Raw genomic sequence first — 17,682 nt, 5'->3', positions numbered from 1 at the left:
AGGAAGGAAGGAAGGAAGGAAGGAAGGAAGGAAGGAAGGAAGGAAGGAAACAATAATAATAAAATGATTTTATCTATTTGACTCTGTTGCAAAGAAATCCTGATTTTTAATTCCTTTTCATCTGATGCATTTGTGCATCAGGATTGAAAGATGCCTTAACGGGGGACAAGGTGATAGAAAAACACTGCTATCCATTCCAGTCAGATGTGGCTTGCAATAAGTCAAGTCGATTCAGAAAAACTTGTTTCAAACAAGAATCTACATGTTACTGGAGCCTAATGTGACCAAATGGTAGATGAGAAACCCAGGGTGAGTTTGATAAAATTTGATTAAAACTAAGAATTCACATGTGAAAAAGTTAGCAGATGAAAAGAGTTTTATTGCAAATGGATTTATTGCAAAGTGCAGGGTATAATGTCTTCTCTGAGAGGAATTTAGCTGAAAATATTTGACTTTTTATTGAGTCATTAGTGTGATTCCACAGTGAAGAACATTTTCTTCCTGCTGCCAAGGTTCTGATTGAGCAAACTTCTTAAGCCTCTATGAAACCTGAGCATGTTTGTGGTTCCACTGAGTTAATCTGGGGCACAATCACATGAATAAGGTGAGATATGTGAGTGCCTTTCTAAATCAAGACCCTGTGACAATGACAAAACTTTGAATTGCAAGATGTACCAACAATTTCCAGTAGATGCTAATTCTTTTTCATTTATTTACCAAGTAGATGGGTACTTAGCAGTTAAAAGTTCTCAGATTATATGGACATTGTTTATAGCAGATTCTTGATAATCAGTGAAAACAATATCAGTGCTAAAATTCTGACAACTTTTAAGTTTTTTACACCTTTCTACCTTACATCTCTCAAGAGAAAGAAATGACGATCACATAAGCAAATTCCTAGCAGATCTGGAAGAAAAATATTTCTAAAGTGTACCATTTTTAATTCTTTGTGAAATATTTAGAGTAGTGCTGAGAACATCTGAACTCATGACTAAGTAGATAATTTTACCCGTACTGAGATCCAAAATTTAGCACATGTATTTTTAAGAATCCAATTATTTTATTTTGTCTTGGGAAACGATGTGAGAGAAAATTGGTAGGAAAAAAAAAAAAAAAGAGAGAGAGAGAGAGAGATTGAAAGAATGAGAAACAACTTTTCTATGGAATTGTTGGGGAAATCTCACACTCTCAGCATGCATACATTTATTTTCAATGTATAAAGTACTTCGACCAAGAAGGGATGTTCATAAAAGCCTCTCAATTCAGTAATTTGACAGATGAGATCTGTTCTTGATGTCAGTCACTGAGTTACAGGCCTCTCCCTTATTTTGTTACTATGATTCTTATTCTGTTTATCTTTGTACCCACACAGTATATCAGTATAAATTTATACATGTATATGCATATTCTATACATACAGCCTATCTTTATTATGCAGATGATAGCAGTGTTAAGTTTGCTGCATAGGGGCATTTCTTTCATTTTTCAGAGGAATGCTAGGCAAGGAGATCAATTCTTGAAGCTCACAATATTAGAATAAGAATGGAACATTTTTCATAGCAATGCAGCAGGGAAGAACAGTAAAACTGTGAGAACAATAACTGCAAGGTCTTTTTATTTATTTTTTTTTTTTTTCTGAGATGCAGCAACACAAAACCTTGCTTTGAAAACATTTAGAGCAACCTCGGTGCTCAGAAATGGAGTTGCTGGGGCTCTGGGGCTGATTCACCACTGCCCTGCACTCTGCACAATCAGAGAGCAAAGTGGGTGGAAATTGTTAGCATCCTCTGTCCCAGCACAGGCTTATTCTACTCCCACCTTGCTTGGTGCAAATGAGTGCAAAAAACAACACAGTGGAAAGATACAGCTATGGTTCTATGCAAAACAGCAGATTATCCGTTTTCTTGTTTCCATGTTGTTTTTTTTTGTTTTGTTTTTTTTTTTTTTTTTTTCCCTCTCTCTCTCTCTCTTTTTTTTTTTTTTTTTTTAAGTTAATGGTAGTGCTGCTATTATTATTGAATTAAAACTGAGACTTTCATATTATGGGTTCATTTTTTCTTGTTTTTTTTTTTTTTTTTTTTTTTTTTTTTTTTTTTTTCTGCACTTGTAAAAGCCAAGCACATTAAACAAGTTCTGTGACTTGTGAAACTACTGAAGTCCTGGGAAGCTCTCCAGTGGGCTAAATGGAGATCAGTCAGGCAACAATATCAGCATAGGTTTCCCTTAGGCTGGACATTCACTGATATCTATGTCCTTCATGAACTCCTTGGCATCAAGTCATATTGTCACCTCAGACTAATTAGGGCATTCTCATTATTCAGCTGCTTATTTTTAAATAAATTATCAGGATTCAACATCTTTGAAACTTCTACACTATGACAAACTTTGTTTAAATTAATTATTAATATCTAAAAATCATAAAGGGTGGGGCTGGACAAAAAAAAAGGACAAGCAATCAGACAGTGTGATGGACTTGGCTTTGTTTTTTAATAAAAACATATATATGCATATATTTTTTTACATAAGCCAATTTTTTAACTCTTTATTGTTATTCCCAGAGGTGAGGATGCATCTCATTTGGCCCTAGCTGCATCATAGTTAGGCAGCTATTTGGAAGCTGTCATGCAGGAGGAATGGACATACATGCAGAGAATAGGAGAGAGATTGGTACCAATCAGTCCTGAAATAGAAACCTCATGCAGATGGAAAGTCTTCACACCCTGGGATAGCTCTGTCCCTATTACCTACTGAGGAAACTCTTGAAAATGGTTTACAGTCTGTGTCTAAAACATAGATGCTTAAGGTTAGGTGTAATTTATTTTGTTGCTAGAGAATATTATGGGAAACTGCTGAGTTATAGCAAGGATATTCTGTATCTCCTGAAATACAGATCTGAACAAAGGTCCTGACTCTTTTGGGTTTATTTTTCATGAGTTCAGTGGTGACTTCGTTGCTATCCCATTTATGTGAACTGTGGTATTTGGTGACTCCAATCTCAAATTCACTAACATCTTTGGACCCTTATTGTAAGCCAAACTTCTTGCTATGTTTTGTGAGAAGTCAACTACTTAAGTTCCATGAGACTTCAACTTAAACCCTAATGTCACAATATAGCTCTTACTTATCAGATAAAGCAAGGTGCCTTGAATCAAATTATCAACCACCAGCTTCTTGGTACACTCTTTCAGTCTGTAACTAGGCACAAACACAGTATGTTTCATTACTCTTCTGAAATATCTTGTTTTTACCTGAGGATCTTTCTTTTGAGTTCTTGGTACCTTTGATATGGAAAAGCCAAGACAAGATTAAAATAAATTCTTGTGGAATAGATGAAGTAGAAACCACAGCAGAGTTCCCTAGACCTGGATGTTGATGAGATTCATCCAAGAGCTACTCAGTGGCAGTTCATTAATACAGTGGAACAATCAGGAAGCCCAAAGTGACTCACCAATACCTTTATTATTATTATTATTTTCCTTCTGAAGAAAACCAATAGATTAGCTACACAACAAATGCATCTGTAAGAAACTACTGAGGCTAGAGAGGAGCCCTTTAAGGCCTAGTGCTTTCTAAAGTCTGGCTCCTAATTCCACCTCTCTAACTGCACTGAGGGAATCATATCTGGCCTTAGGTTGGACTTACCAATGTCTAAAGAAAATTCTGCCCCAAATTTTCCTTCAGGTTTGCAAACTATGCATCTTCAAACTCCAAATAATAATAAATCAAAGGATCGTGTACCAGCACAGTCTTTGATTTTGATTGCACCTGCAAATAAAGAAAAAGAGCTGGAAAAATGGCCTTCTTTACTTCTTGTGTTGTTTCTTCATTCAAATAAATAAATAATACAAAAATTCCAATTTGTGAATGATACTGTAAAGAAAAGAGATGTTTGGAAAGTATTTTAAAAGCTATGTTACTGTAAATCATTGTAACATAGGACCTAATTCTACATAAATAATATATCCACAACTGCATTTTAAAATTTGCAATCAGTGAGAGGAATGTAAAATGAAATGTATGAGATACTGTAAGCAAACTGCTTCTTAGCATCTCTATTAAGGTAATACATTTTAACTTGGTGCAATAAAAAAAAAAAAAAAAAAAAAAAAAAAAAACTTTAAATCCTAAGATCAATTGCAAGTGTAGACAGACTCCAGGTTTAGAAAGAGCATTCTGTCTTGTCAAGCCCACCTTATCATCTCAGTAGAATAAACACCATAATTATTCTCACCTTTTTGTTTGTTTTCTAATTGGATCATTTGTTACTTTCAGGAAATTCAAATCAACATCAGATTTATAACACAAGCCTCCTGAAATATTGATTTGGTTATAGAAATGTCAAAGTTGGCAGGTAAGCTGTCTTGTTGCCTCAAGAGTCTTTTGCATTAGCAGAAATTATGGAAAAGGCCTTTAGAACTGAGTAAGCTTAACATTTTTTTTTCTGTGTTACACACAGTTAAAAACTCTGTTCTTTTAACGATATTTTGGCTTCATCTATCAGCCTATGGTTAATAACATTGGTGGGTTTGAATCAAAGGAACAAAGGATGTGACTGTAGCTGTTCTATTTTGCAGAATGGATTCTACTTCTTGGTTGGTTATAACAGCTTTTTGAATGACTATTGACAAAAATGTCTGTTTAGTTACCAAAAATCTACTAATATCCACCGTGCATGACCCAGAAATTCCTCCTCTGTATTCCTTGTAAATTCTTGAGCTCTCAGTGTGTTCTTTATTTATCACTGAATGAAGGTTTTGCTTTCTGTTGCTCACCAATTCATATTTCTACTTCTCATCAAAAATGCAAACCAATTTCATAAAACATAATTATCTCAAAATTGTATATTAGAGAACTTGGTTTAATTATCTGCCTTCATGATCTTAGGGATTTTACTCACAGATTCATAACCTTATTTTGTGGGTGAAATTTATAATACTAGTTAGCATAAAGTACCTCTTCCAGCCATGTATTTACTGCCACATGTACACTTCTTGAGTATTAGAGGGACTGAATTTTTATGCTGAGCAAAAAGAAACTTCAGACAATAGGGAGTATGACATTTTATCTCAATCTCATTGAAGTCACTGGAAAAAACATCTGAAATTAACCACCACCCTAATAACACATCATGACGTAAAGTAAAATCCTGCCACAACTTATGACATTCCTACTCATAAGAAACTCCCATCAGCACAAAGTGGATGGTGCTTGGAGTTTGCTTAGAAAGCTGTTATGAGGGGAAAATTCTGTGTACATATTTTCACTGAGCTTGCGATACTGGATATCCTCTAGTACCAGCAAAAGAAAATGGATCCTTCTAAGACTTGGTTCCTCTGACTTCATCTTAAAAAAAAAAAAAAAAAAAAAAAATCTACCTGTAAAGGGGATGAGCAGAAGATGCTCCCATAAACTCTCAAATATTCCATAAAACAAGGGACTGTTACAAAGTGGGGGCCCAGAGGAAAGGGGATTGGAAAGAATTGGAAAGAAGGAGGTGTTCTTCGTTTTAAATGTTTTTTTTTGTTTGTTTGTTTGTTTGTTTTTTTTGTGAAGAGTGATACTTTAGAACTGGTGATAAAACAGGGAGGTCAGAAAAATTTATTTATTTTCCTTTCTTGATACATACATATGCAATTCTTAAAGATGTAAGTTTTACAAGATAACAAACAGAGGAATCAAAAGAGAAAGTAACTGTTCATGTATATACTTCTCCTTAGAGCCCCTATTAAAATTATGTATTTTAAAATAGTGAATAAAAATGTAATACAAATCCTTAAATATAAAGATTAATTCATCCAATTTTGCAATTTCTTCCTTCATCAAAAGTAGTCAAAATATTGTCTGAGAAGTGAAATATTTTTATGAATTTTTTAACAAAATTGTTCATACAACATTTCTAAAAGGAAGAGGAATACACAAAATAGATTAGCTTTACAGTTTCATCAAATTTAGAAAAAATGCTAGCTGTCCCTAATCCTTTCTTATCACTTATGAAAACTTTCAGAAAAGAGTTCATATTCAGTACATTTTGCATGAAAATATTTTCTGTGTGTTACTGTGAAGGCAAAGTATCTCATCAGTCCTAGATATACAGGAGCATTTATATTCAGGATACTAAACGCTATTAGAAATTAGAAATTAAAATGTTATCAATGTGTTCCACTGGGTGGGTGGGTGGGGTGGGGGGGGTGGGAGGAAAACAATTGAACAAATAACAGGCTAGCCACTTTTTTCGGGGGAAATAGAAACAAAAAATTGAGTTTGTCTTACATTCACACAGACACTAAGCAAAGATAAAGTGATTGAAGAAATTGTATATAAAAACAAGAGATATGATCCCAAAAGCCAATACTTTAATGTGCTAAGATAAAATAATGCAATTATTTGCATTACTCTATACTCTCTATACTCTATAAGTATATAACTGATTCTTAAATACAGCATGACAACAGAACTGCCTGAGACTGTCTGGATTGCAAGAAAGGAATAAATTATTTCTGAAGTCCTAAACCTCTGTTGCTGCAAACACAAATACACATAATGAGAAATGTATATAAACAAATGGGTAGTCCTTTGAATAACAACTCATGTATTTAAGTGTTTGTTCAATAAATTTGATAGGAAAAAAAAAAAAAAAAAAAAAAAGGTCAACAATATATCCTAGTGCTGACAAGCTTCAGTAGGCTTTCATGTCACATTTAGATCCATGATAATGCTCCCTACCTGTAGCGGGAATGGGGACTAACTTTAGCTTTTATTCAATTCCTTGTCTAAATACACAACCAAAAACCCTCAGTACAGGTGGGACCTGCTGCAGTTTAGTTATTGAAGCCAAAGATTAGCAGCCATATAACCTTGATTTTAATCCTCATTTTTCTTTATTCACAGTAACCCTAGGCAAAACATATTAATTCTCCTTTATTCACCTGCAAAACAACAGGTTGTAATAATGCTGAGCTGCCTCTGGGGTGCTGGCTCATAATTTTATTTTATTTTTAAGTGCAATAAATTATTTGAAAACATTTTCAAATTATAACTGAAAGGCACAACAAGACAAAGTACTGTCATCATAATGACCTGCTGAGCTTTGTCTTGAACAAGCCCTTAATTACAAAGAAAGCATGTAAGTACAAGGTAATCTCTGGCTTGGTGAAAACTGGTGCTGTTCACCAGTACTTATTCTTGAAGCCAGTTTATCCCAAGCGAGGATGTGGCCCAAATCCTTTTATTTTCAGAAATGTGAGCCAGCAGTGGCTGTCGTGTTTATTTAACAGCTGTCTACATCTGAGCGTGAAATTCAAAATTGCTGTGCTGATCTGCAAACACTTGCCTCTCCAGCTTGACCCAAAGAGTTGGTATCACATAAAGGTAGGACTGCATTTTCCCAGAGCACACCAGGGTATGGACATGGACTTTTCTGAACCCACACACTGATCAATTCATGCTCCAAAATGTTAAACAACAAAGTACAGCATAAAAACAGTGACCGAGTTGTGGCCTCTATCTAGCAACCACGTTCTTTCCCTATGCAAATCAAACCACGCACAGTAAAAGGGCCCTTCTGGTCCACTTTATTACAGGAAGGAAAAACCCACTTTTACCGTCAATGGTTGGAAAAAAATGAAATATTGAAATTTTATCAAAAAAAAAAAAAAAAAAAAAACTCGGCACTGTTTTTCACAGAATTTCTTTTTGCTCTTTTCAAAGTATTCCTTTAAATAGATCTTTGTTTTTCTGTATGCATTTTCCCTGTGTAATACTTCTTTAATTCACTATCTTTTTCCGTACACATCTTCTGTTCTAAGCAGAGAGACAGCATATATTAAACAAAGCAGACATGGTCTTAATTCGCTTAAGGTCTTGCTCTTTCCCCTCATTACAAGCTAAGTTAAACAATATTATTAAAGCATGATCTTAATGTTTTTGAACTTACCTTCATTTTTCTTTTTCCCTCCACTAATGGGAAATGCTGTTACTCATTCACAGTCCATCTGCCTAATAGAAACTAGCTTCTGACAATTAAAGTGCTAGCATGTAAATTCTTGTATGACATGCCCCTATCTGAAGATTAATTTGTGCAATTCATGACTGATGAGATACATTTATTATCTGCAAACTTATCACCTCTCTTACCCAAGTTCCAGCTCAATCTGATCTTTGTTAAGGCTTAATGAAAACAAATGCAGTTCTAAGAACAATGGAAAAAAGGTGCAAAATGCAATACATTTTGTTTAAATCATTTTTAGAGATACTGTCTGTGGGTGTTAGTACAGTTATGAATCGTTTTATAACCAAACTTGAAAAAAAAAAAAAAAAAGGAAAACAAAAAAATAGAAAGGCCACTTGTTCTTAGAAAACTAACAGTCAGTCAAAATGTTTCCCACCTTAGAACCAAAACAGGGAAAAAATGGAGCTTCAAAAGATGTGAAACAGTAAAATTATAATTAGGGAACTTAAAGACAATCACATAATTATTGACATTTGGAGATGGGTTATTTTCATTTTAGAGAAAATTGACTCATTCTGTCAATCTCCTTTGGGGATTGCCATGAACCCTTCCACAGAAAACCTATCTTAAGCATAATTTCTTGCAAGAAGACTAGTTTTATTTATTTATTTATTTATAGCAAAACTGATATCCTATGGGGTTTTGGGGCTTGTCTGAATGGCTTTCTATGGCTGCTGGGTTTTGGGAATACAACTGCTCACCCAGAGTTGATACAGAGGCTGGTCCTAAGCTACGTTGTAACACAACAGTAGTGTTGACCATGGTGAACAGGTAACACTGTGAAGTCAAAATCACCAGTCCAGCCCTGGTTGCCATGGGTCATGGTCAACATCACAACTCAAGCAATGTCTATGACATCATTTTTTTTCCCAGCCTTTCATTTATCACTGGATGTCTCAGTTTCCATCTGAGGAGCATTGTATGAACAATGTAGCAGCTGAGAGATTTGAATCCCAGTTCCACATGTGTTGTGGACCTACCTTGAAAAGTGGTAAAAGTGGTTATGTCATCTCTTCCTGCCTGTTTCCCTTCCCATCCTTCATCTGCCTTTCCAATTTAGGCTGCAATCTCTTTAGGTATGTGTTTCTTCAGTGTGAGGTGCTGATTTCTAGAGAGCTTCTCAGAATTATCACAACAAAACCAAATCACTGTGTCCAGGAGACTTCAGGTGTTGAAATCTGCTCTTGTGTGCTGATAAATGCCAGGGAAGTAACTGTGCTGCAATGACATATCAAACTACATTTGAGCTTTTCTTACTAAATACTGTAGTAGGGTGATACATCTGTCAAAGAACTGTTCTGTTTTGGGACAGAGCAAAACCTGCAGTTTCTGTGGTACAGATGTTTTCTCAGGACACGTGATTTCTATAGTTCTTTAACCCTACTGTCTTGACCACAGAAGTTACAGAGAATGGCTAGAATGAGCAAAAGCTTAAAGCAAAAAGGAAGAAGAATCTTCAGACTACTCAGTGGGGGCCTTGAGGCCAGACTGAGTGTTGGTTGGAAAAAATGAGAGCCTTTACATGGGTTTCAGGGAGCTTTGGAGGAAGCCCTCAAACAACTCTGCTACTTAGTTCTGCTTTAATTTTGCCTCAATGTGGAGAATTCCTCTGTAGCTTACAAACAGCACTGCCAAGGGCAATGGCTCATGTTTAAATAGCAGGGTAGTGAAAGGGCTGGGAGGGGAAGAAAAGCCTAAAACTTCTCAAAGACTCTTGCAATGTCTTTTCCTTCCTGTGCTTCACATTGATCTCTTTTGCTTAGATTAAAACCTCCAGCATCTGAAAGACGCCCACAACTGACACCTATCCCACTAGACTGAAAACCATTTGAAAATGATGTTGCACTGTGGTTTTTTTTACAGTCACACCGTGATCAGAGTGAAATAAATTTAAGACAAGGTTATTTACATTAAAAAAAAAAAAAAAATGATTGCTTGTCTAACAGCAAAACATTGTTATATGCCATTAAATGATAAGGACTGAATACAGCACATAGATATCTGTTCATTTCATAACGCTGAACACATTTCTTATCCTTCTGACATTACAGTAATTTAACTTTGCAAAGTTATACTCAGATCCTGTGAATTTTAAATGCTTTTGTACATGCTTATACAATTCATACTGTGACATCCATTCTCAAAATAGCTGTCAAGCCCTAGTGCTTTAAAGAAGATGCAATGTATTTCCTTGAAAGGCTGTGTACTACAGCACTAGAAAAAGGAGACTGTTAAAGAATTTTAAAACAATGATGTGGACTTTTATGGCCTTGCATGGTATAATCATCATTTATCAAAATATCATTCAGCAAATTACATTTCAAAAAAGATCCCGCACCACTCAGGACTGAGAGTTTAGCTTGTTTGGGGAAGGTGGAATCTGAAGGATTTTTTTTTCTTCTTTTTATTTTTTTTTCTTTTTCTCTCTCTCTCTCTTTTTTTTTTTTTTTTTTTTTTTTTTTTGTATTTCATGTCTAGGGACATGAGTAATGTCCCTGGATATCAGAAAAATGAACATTGCGTTCAGCAGTGCATCAGCCTGGACAAGTGAGAAAATGCAGTTCTGAATCCTAAAAAGCAGTGTTGTGTTCTTAATCTACTTAGTAACCCTCAGGCTGCATTTCAGCTTGCCTGGCTTTTAGCAGTCATTGAGTCACCTTGATCAGAACCCTGGTTGCTGGTGGCTCCCCCCGCAGTCAATGGAGAAAGATAAGCTCCTAGGGAGACTGACTCAGATCCTAGGAGGCCTGAATCACCCTTCAGGGTGACATCAATTGCAGGGAACAACCCATGCCCAAGAGGCACACCACTGTGAACCAGCCCTGGTACATAAGATTCAGGGAGAAAAATGAATTTTGGTAGAAAAAAATCGTTCCTCTCACCTCCTTATTTCTAATGTGGAGAGATGGTTGTTTTGAAAGGGCAACACAGAGAAATATTTGTTGTGCGGTGAGCAAAGAACAAGGAAATGAATTGGACGTACTTCAGAGTGCTTTTTCATGGCAGGAAGGGGAAATAGGGTTAAGATCAGACAGCAATACAGTGGGCTTGCTCACCTTTAACTTGAAATATTCACCCATCTACTATTATATTCCATTTTGGGTATGAAGACAGATATGGGTTATGCCATTTACTTGACTGTATTAAAAGTGGCCTTCCTTGCACCAAACTATGCTGGCTATACATCAGCTATGGCCTACAGTCTCCTTTCTGAAGGTCTTTGTGCTGCATTTTTTGAGATGGCACCAATATAACCTACAGTATAAATCACAGGAAATTCCCAAGACAGCTTGAGATTTAAAAATAATAAAAAAAATACCAAAATACACTAAGGTCAAACTTTTTTCTTTAACTGGAAAATGCCATTGCAAGAGTGATCTAGGTCAATGAAGATCTGATTATAGACTTCAAATGCCATCTGAAGCCCTGAAGGTTTTGTGATCCTAGACAGCAGGCCATGAGTCAAATGCTGGGGAGAATTATGTGTTTTAGTCCATTCTTGATGTACAATGACTCAAATGATTCTTTGAACTGTTAGATTCTAGAATAAATCAGAATAGGGCTCTGTCATGTAGGAAGTCTGTGAATATTGATTTCTTGACCATTTTCAGTCTAGGTGATGAATTATCATGAAAAGTAGGAAGAAGTAGTATCATATTATTGAGGTCAATCAGCCCTGAAGATTTCTCTTCACATCTCTCAAACAGCAGCAACTATTATTTTTCCTATTTTGGTGAAGTAGTACTAAGTAGTCTGAGGTGAAATAATGAATGGTACATATCAGCAGACAATCCTGGTATTAGATAATCAGCTGGTCACATCCTCCAACGAACCCAGGGTCATATGCAAAATGGATCAATCCTGAATATCTTTCTGAGATTACTGCTCAGTACAGCAACAGGGTTATGAATATCCAAAGTTTGGGTGCAGACATCAATGCAAACCTCTGTGCTTTTGTCTCCTCAGAATTAGGATACTCCATAAACATTTGGATTAATTCTAGTAAAACTAATAAAAAATGAAGTTCTTGTAATATTTTTTTTTTTTCTAATAATAATAATTAGATTTTTTTTTTCTAATAATAACTGTTACACATTCTGGCAAATAATAATAAAAATAAAATCATAAATTGATAAAATAGGTCTTTTCCATCTCTTTAAATTCTCTGTTCTTTTAAGTCATGACACAGTCATTTGGTATTGTCATTTCAGTAATTCTGGCTTTCTTGTCAAAATCACTACCCTCATCACTGTTGACCACAAGTACAGCAGTATGTGGTAGCCTTTTGTTAAATGCTGATAATCTACTGGGTTGCCTTTGCATGTCCAGGGTGCATACTCTGCTAGGCAAACAAGGGAAAATAAAAATGGTTAATAGAAAACCATTTTTTGTAGAGGCCTTAACAAGCAGGGGGGTTACATATTGGTTAGAAACGTTCATGGGAGAATAGAGCTGAGCACAAGTCACCTAGCCATGGTTGAGAAGCGACACACTGGGCTCTGCCAAAGAGCAGTGCCAGGGTACTGGAGTGTGCACAGTGTATTGTCAAATAAATTCTAGGAAATGTAAAAAAAAAAAAAAAATACTGGATTCTACCCCATGTACCACCAGGCCAATTAATCAAAGACTGCTTGACAAGTCATGAAAAACATATTCTGTGACATTGAGGGGGAAAAAAAAAAAAATAAAATAAAAAAATAGAATCCCTCATTGTGCCAAATCAATCAGAATTTGTCGGCTAGATCCTGAAACTCACTTGGCTATATGTTAAGAAAAACAACAACAACAAAAGTCTGGACTATGCCAGTATGCTAATTAACTGGTCAAAACTGAAAAACAAGCAAACAAACAAAAATAATAAATATTATGAATATAAACTGTGACGTTCAAAAATGGGAGTAAAGATTGAAATCTGTTACTCTGTAAATTATAAACATTGACATATTTTAATGTATACAGGGATTTTTTTTTCATATTTGTCAAACATCAAAAGAATGTATTACAATAAGCCGTTGTTATCAAATCTATGGCTTCAGAAAACTGCTGATGTTAAGAATGTTGATGATCATCTATGCCTCCAGTGAAAAAGAGATATATTCCTCAACTTTCAGTTTTGCACAAAATTATAGAACGCAGCTGCTTCATATTGATTTACTATATATAAATAAAGCTGATTTATAATTCTTTTCACAGAACATATATCCCAAATAAGTAAATATATAAATGTTGAAATATCAAGAAAACTAGGGATTCTAGCATTTCACCTTGAATTTGCAGAATTATCTTAATCTCAAAATCCAGTTTCCCTTTATACTGCTTGCTATTTTTTGTCAGATGATACAAAACCAAGAATAATATTGACTACAAGACCTTTTACAAATTCTTGTCATGATTCTTATTCAAACTGCTGTCATCTTAATCGGTCTCAGACTATGGTAAATACTGAAATGTTCAGGACACAGCTGTTAAATTCTTCCTAAACTTGATGCTAATGTTGAGTTCAGGCATGTATGACATTAGTCCTAATTGTACGGTTTTCTTCAAACTGTATTTCTTTTATAGAACTCATTGAAACCAGGAAAATTGGTTTGGCAATTCCAATATTCCATCTGATTTAGTTTGGGAAGATGTAGATTAAAGGAAGGTTAAGTTAATAAAAGAATCATTGGGAAATAAATAAATAAATAAGGAACCAAAATTTAATTTGCTCACAGTTTAATAAAAACACTTGTGGAACAGACCTGTTTTTGTCTTTCTCAAAGCATTTCACAGAATCACAGAATAGTCTAGGTTGGAAGAGACCTCAAGATCATCAAGTCCAACCTCTGACCTAACACTAACAGTCCCCACTAAACCATATCCCTAAGCTCTACATCTAAACGTCTTTTAAAGACCTCCAGGGATGGGGACTCCACCACTTCCCTGGGCAGCCCGTTCCAGTGTCTAACAACCCTTTCGGTAAAGAAGTTCTTCCTAACATCCAACCTAAAACTCCCCTGGCACAACTTTAGCCCATTCCCCCTCGTCCTGTCACCAGGCACGTGGGAGAACAGACCAACCCCCACCTCGCTACAGCCTCCCTTGAGGTACCTGTAGAGAGCGATAAGGTCACCCCTGAGCCTCCTTTTCTCCAGGCTGAACAGTCCCAGCTCCCTCAGCCGCTCCTCGTAAGAATTGTTCTCCAGAACCTTCACTAGGTTTGTTGCCCTTCTCTGGACTCGCTCAAGCACCTCCATGTCCTTCTTGTAGTGAGGGGCCCAACACTGAACACAGTACTCGAGGTGCGGCCTCACCAGAGCCGAGTACAGGGGGACAATCACCTCCCTGACCCTGCTGGCCACACTGTTTCTTATACAGGCCAGGATGCTGCTGGCCTTCTTGGCCACCTGAGAACACTGCTTGCTCATATTCAGCTGACTATCAACCATCACTCCCAGGTCCTTCTCTGCCAGGCAGCTCTCCAACCACTCACCTCCCAGCCTGTAGCTCTGCTTGGGGTTATTGCGCCCCAGGTGCAGGACCCGGCACTTGGCCTTGCTGAACTTCATTCAGTTGACCTCAGCCCATCGGTCCAGCCTCTCCAGATCCTCCTGCAGAGCCTTCCTACCCTCGAGCAGATTGACACACGCACCTAACTTGGTGTCATCTGCAAACTTACTGAGGGTGCACTCAATGCCCTCATCCAGATCATCAATGAAGATATTGAAGAGGACCGGCCCCAGCACCGAGCCCTGGGGAACGCCACTAGTGACCGGCCTCCAACTGGATTTGACTCCATTTACCACGACTCTTTGGGCCTGGCTATCCAGCCAGTTTCTAACCCAACGAAGTGTGCGCCAGTCCAAGCCAAGAGCAGCCAGTTTCCTGAGGAGAATGCTGTGGGAAACGGTGTCAAAAGCCTTGCTGAAGTCAAGGTAGACCACATCCACAGCCTTTCCCTCATCCACCCAGCGCGTCACTTTGTCATAGAAGGAGATCAGGTTCGTCAAGCAGGACCTGCCCTTCATAAACCCATCCTGACTGGGCCTGAGACATTCTGCTTAATTATTATCTTGCTAAAGGACAGGCAAAGAACGGTCTCAATTTTTAAAACAGATAAGCACATAATCAGCTTTCTAAACACAACTACAGCTATTTGAAGCCTTCAGAAGAAATAAGACCACTTCTTAATTTAAATGTGCCAAGGAATGTTTGCAGGTCTGTGTTTAAATTTTTGATTTGTCATTTTTTATTTGTCTCAATTGCTTTTTTAATTGAAACATACAAAGAAAATATAGCACTCCTGAATAATTCACACTCAAACTTTTTAACTTTTTTTTAAAAAACAAAACAAAACAAAACACACACATACAAATGTGCACACACACATACAAAACAACACTCAAAACAATAGCAAAGAGCATCAAGTATTTACCTTTCCATTGAATCCAAGCATGGAGAGCTTCAGTCCCTTACATTTATTTTGGGAAAGTTATGAGTATCTGAAAAGAAAAGGGAGGGAATAGGTGGAACTGATTTACGAATGCCATATTGTGTAGTTGAATCCTATTTCCCTTTCTGCTATTACAGCATGTTGCTCCTTCCCTACTTATTAACAAATAAAGGAAAATATATACCAGAAAGATTCCAGTCTTTCCAAACTATGTATTATGCACACTGCTTATGATTGCTTTGATCTTTTCAATTTCAAAATTGTAAGTCTATTAAAGGTTTAGTATACTAAGAGTCAGGAACTAATCTTACATTAAAGTGATTTGACTCACAATAGTGTGAAATGTTGATACAACTATATATGCAATTTATTTAGATACCACGCAGAGACCTTGGAAATGGTGGTCTCCCTTTTCAAAGACTAGAGAAAACACACCTCATAACTTCCTTCTGTAAAGAAGCCTGAGACATGGGCAATCTCAGATAAATGAACTTCACTGAAATGTCCACATTCATCATTTTCATTGCAGGTAGCTTGGGTTGTTACCTAGGCAGCTGTCCACAATAAAACAAAAAAAAAAAAAATAAAGCAACAAACAAACAAAGTAACAACAAAGATAACCTATTTTTGAAGTTGCTAGTGTTATATTTATGGTAAAACAAATTCATTTTAACCCCACCTTGAATCTGTTTTTTGTGTAGTCAAGAAATATGTTATCACTTGAAAATTAATAACACTTCAACAATGTTTCTGTGGTTCCTTGCAAACTACAAATCAATTCTCTTGTGATCCACAAGATGAAATCATGTCAGAGCAGTTAAATGCCAGTGTGTACCTGATATTAGCACTAGTGCAGAAATCCCCAAACTGTATAATTCACTGTAGGAGTAATTCTGCTGCTCAAGTGCTGATATCAATCAGCTATGTTAACTGGGCAATTAAATGATTCCTAGTAGAACGCTTGTCTTGGTTCCCTTTAAAGAATGGAATAGAAGTTTTACTCTTCTAGTCCCGAGACTTAGTTTTTGATCTCACAAGATGTTAAGTTTTCTAGTTCTGATACTATATTGACTTAAAGCCTACATGTAAGTGATTGGGCAATTGCCGGATTAGCTAGCACCTTCCATGCCCAAACCTCTAATGTTATCTGGAAAGGGAGAGGGAGAGGGAGAGGGACAGGGACAGGGACAGGGACAGGGACAGGGACAGGGACAGGGACAGGGACAGGGACAGGGAGAGGGAGGTTTCAGTCTTCCTAGGCTTTATGTTCTTAGGCAACCACAAACGTCTGTATAACGGCAGAAGCCAGAGCTATTGTAGCAGGTGACAGATTTTGTTTCTCTCTATGCATCAGTATCAGTGAGAGAAAGCCCAGATGAATAAACACACTTCTAAACTGTAAATTCCTTTCAGCTCGATGTCACTGAGTAACATAAGGCAAAGAACTATTCAAAAAGTGTCATCTTCAGTAGTAAATACCCACTTGATCTACCAAAGACAAGGTACTTCATTTTCCAGGACTTCAAAATTTCATGGTGGAGATATAAATATTCAGTTATCTACTATACTCTGTAGTGTATATACATGATAAAGATGCTATTTTTTAAGACTGCTTCCTTCTTTTAATGTTAAATCCATAATTTGGAGATTTATTTTGATTTTTTTTTAATTTTTATTCATTCTTTTCCTTTTTATGCTTATTATTTTTCTATTTTGTTTTCAACTTTAAGAGCATCAGAGGTGTTTTGCTCCCTAATAAATCTCTTTATGATGGTTTGTTATATGACGAACAGATGCAATGTCATCATTCTATGACAAAAAATCAAGTATTCATCACTACCCATTTTAGATGGTTAGAACACTGATAGTCTACATGTAATAAGGTCTGAATATTTCTGAATATTAGCTATCATTGGGTTTCTTTGACCTTTTTTAGTGACTGAAATAAATAAATAACACCTTAACATATCTCTGAGGGCAGAGAAATAGCAGGTAAGTTGTTTTTCAGCTCTTAAAATGACTATGACTAAAAATGTTGCTTTGAACCCAAATCTGGAATCGTCAGTTCAAACAAATATTTATTATTGTGATGATGCTCCATGTCAATTACTGCATGAGTTTTACTGATGCTCACATGAAAACTTCTGAGTTCACTTGAAAAATGTGTATTATTCACTTTCTTCTAAGAATCATAGTGTCTGAATGCTAAATACAGAGAAAAAGCACGAGAAATCACTCAGAA

The 17,682-nt window shown here is 36.3% G+C and overlaps 1 long non-coding RNA gene across 1 annotated transcript in view; it reads right to left on the bottom strand.

The window, feature by feature from the left end:
- LOC118160953 overlaps positions 1 to 8,051 on the bottom strand; it is a 25,436-nt gene extending 17,385 nt beyond the window's left edge. Inside the window, exon 1 of the long non-coding RNA XR_004747775.1 lies at positions 7,934 to 8,051. This is a non-coding gene — a long non-coding RNA (uncharacterized LOC118160953). The remainder of the gene's footprint in view (positions 1 to 7,933) is intronic.
- Positions 8,052 to 17,682: the final 9,631 nt, after the last annotated feature.

The sequence above is a fragment of the Oxyura jamaicensis genome, chromosome 1 (assembly GCF_011077185.1).
Source record: "Oxyura jamaicensis isolate SHBP4307 breed ruddy duck chromosome 1, BPBGC_Ojam_1.0, whole genome shotgun sequence".
NCBI classification, from domain to species: domain Eukaryota; kingdom Metazoa; phylum Chordata; class Aves; order Anseriformes; family Anatidae; genus Oxyura; species Oxyura jamaicensis.
This window is presented reverse-complemented; position numbering and strand designations above follow the sequence as displayed.